Here is a 2,517-nt window from a genome sequence, read left to right on the forward strand (position 1 = left end):
ACATCTGATTCAGGACCGTCAACAGTGCCTCCTTGTGTGCTTCCGAGCTTAGCAGTAGTGCCAACATTGAAGTGCGTGTCAATAAGATATGTAGTTGTTCTACGATATTGTATTCACTGTGCTTCAAATATTTGAGAAACTTTCTAACTTCTTCCTCCTTTATGGGATTGTTGATTGCCATAACATCCTCCTTGAAGGGTTCAAGTGATCTCTGGGGGACTTAGCTTCTTGGAAGTAGTGTTTCCCCTCAGCCTGCCCCATTTCGTTGTCATCTTTCTTCAAGGTGCTCACTTGACATTTGTATTTCTATAGTACTTGTCGGTTGTCCTTGTAGTGAAAAGGTCGGGTGTTGTGATCACCACCTTCGCTTGTGTCTTTTCTGTTATCTTCAACTTAGGGGTACTTATCAAAGAACTACCCCTATTGTATCCTCTTTCAGATGACTCTCCAATAGTGCAAACATCTACTTCAGGAGAATCTCGAACTTCTTCATAGAATTCCAGCTTCTTCTATCCATCATGAGTTGGATCAAAGCTTTAAATTCTAGGAAATCTTGCACCTCATACCCATTTTCATTATGGTAACAATAGTGGTTACCATTTCCACTCCTTGATACGTCTAAATATGGTGCGAGAAGCCCTGTTTTCACCATCTGGCTCCAAACCCAAGCCAAAGGAGACTTTATATCATAAACACCAGTTTTGATTTTTCTTCATTTCTCAGTAGTGAATGCGTTAATCCCAGTCTCCTGATGATTAGGCAAAGGATTTTGTGCAACATTTGGTGCTCCTGAGTTAAAGTGGATCCAATTCTTGTTGCACATTCTTTGTACAATCCTCTTGAATGCGAGGCAATTTTCGATCGTGTGCCCCGTCATACCACCATGGTATTCACAGTGAAGGTTCTTATCATACCATCTAGGGTATGGGGGCTTCATTGGTTTCACAGGGTATGGTGACACTACATGAGTGTCAAAGAGCTATTGATATAATTCTTTATCTGTCATGGGAATAAGATCGAATTGCTCATTCTCTCTCTTTTTCCTAGGTTCCCTCGGACTTTGTCTAGAAGTACCTAACAGTACAACTGCAGTTGTTTTTGTGTTTGAGATTGTAACACCTTTATTGGAATTATAGGTGTTGATGTTGTTAATCTCTTTATTATTCATGGGAGGTTTCTTTCTTGATTCCCTTCCCTCGATTGTTCCTTGTTTTATGGTCAATTCAATCATCTCTCCAGCCATAACTAAATCTGAGAAACTTCCTGATGTGATTGCAACAAGGTGCCCGAAGTAAGGAGCCTTCAGAGTCTGCACAAAGAGCTTCATGGTTTCCTTTTCATCCAAGGGCGATGAACCTGCATAGGCAAATCCCTCCATCTATGTGCATACTACCTGAAACTTTTGTTATGTTTCTTTTCCATGCTTTATAGCATAACTCGATCTGTTCTCATATCGTTTATGTGCTTGTATTGTTCCAAGAAAGACTTGGCTAGATCTTTTCAAATCTTGATATGAGATCGGTTCAGCTGATTGTACCACCAGATGGCCGAACTGGACATTCTCTCTTGGAAGCAATGAATCAGAAGCTGGTCATTACCCACATATCACGTCATCTTCTGACAGAACATAGTGATATGAGCTGAGGGGAAATTGTTTCAATCAAATTTCTCGAACTCGGGGACTTTAAACTTTGGTGAAAGCACCAAATCTAGGACCATGCTAAGTTCTAATGCATCCACTCCATAGTAATCACGGTCCCCTTTAACCACCTTCATTTGGTCATCCAGTAGATTAATTTTCTCTTACATCTTCTTCGTCTTATCTTCCTCATCAAAATATGGTATGTGATAATCATCCAGATTATTGTCAGGGTTAGATACAGAGGTCTGTATATTTACAACAGATAAGGTTTTCCCTTTTGCAGTAGATGAGTCCCCTTGTAGTCCGTGTAAGATTCCAGATGAGATAACCACCTGCGGGGTTGGGGTATAGTTACACCATCAGACGAACCTGCCCTTGGTGCACTTGCTTGATGTAAGTCAGATAACTTGGCCATAATCTGATTGATCAATGACTCTTGGCTCTTCCTGATTGTATCCAGAGTACTCTGATTGTTCTGGTTTATCTTATCTTTCAGCTCTCTCTGTAACTTCAACATATTCTCCTCAAGTTGAGCAATTTTGGCTTTCATTTGTCTTTTCTTTGTGCAAATGATGTGAGGATGATGCGTGTCCAGAGCTTGTGGAGGTAAACTTGGTGTTTGTTCTTTCTTTTGATGAGACATTTTCTGTTAGTTAATATGAATGTAAAAACATGGAAAATAGAAAAATAAACATGGAAAATAAAATGCAAAGTATGAAATACATGATGTATGAGATTTAGAGGCATTGATCCAGAAATGTAATGTATCTGTTATTATAAATAATCCTTATTGAAACAAAAGTGTTTTATCTTTTAAGAGATAAAAAATATTTTAAAGGTATATCCGGACTAAATCCTCTAGACCCCGAACAACT

The sequence above is a fragment of the Hibiscus syriacus genome, unplaced genomic scaffold, assembly GCF_006381635.1.
Source record: "Hibiscus syriacus cultivar Baekdansim isolate YM2019G1 unplaced genomic scaffold, ASM638163v2 tig00110239_pilon, whole genome shotgun sequence".
Taxonomy (NCBI): domain Eukaryota; kingdom Viridiplantae; phylum Streptophyta; class Magnoliopsida; order Malvales; family Malvaceae; genus Hibiscus; species Hibiscus syriacus.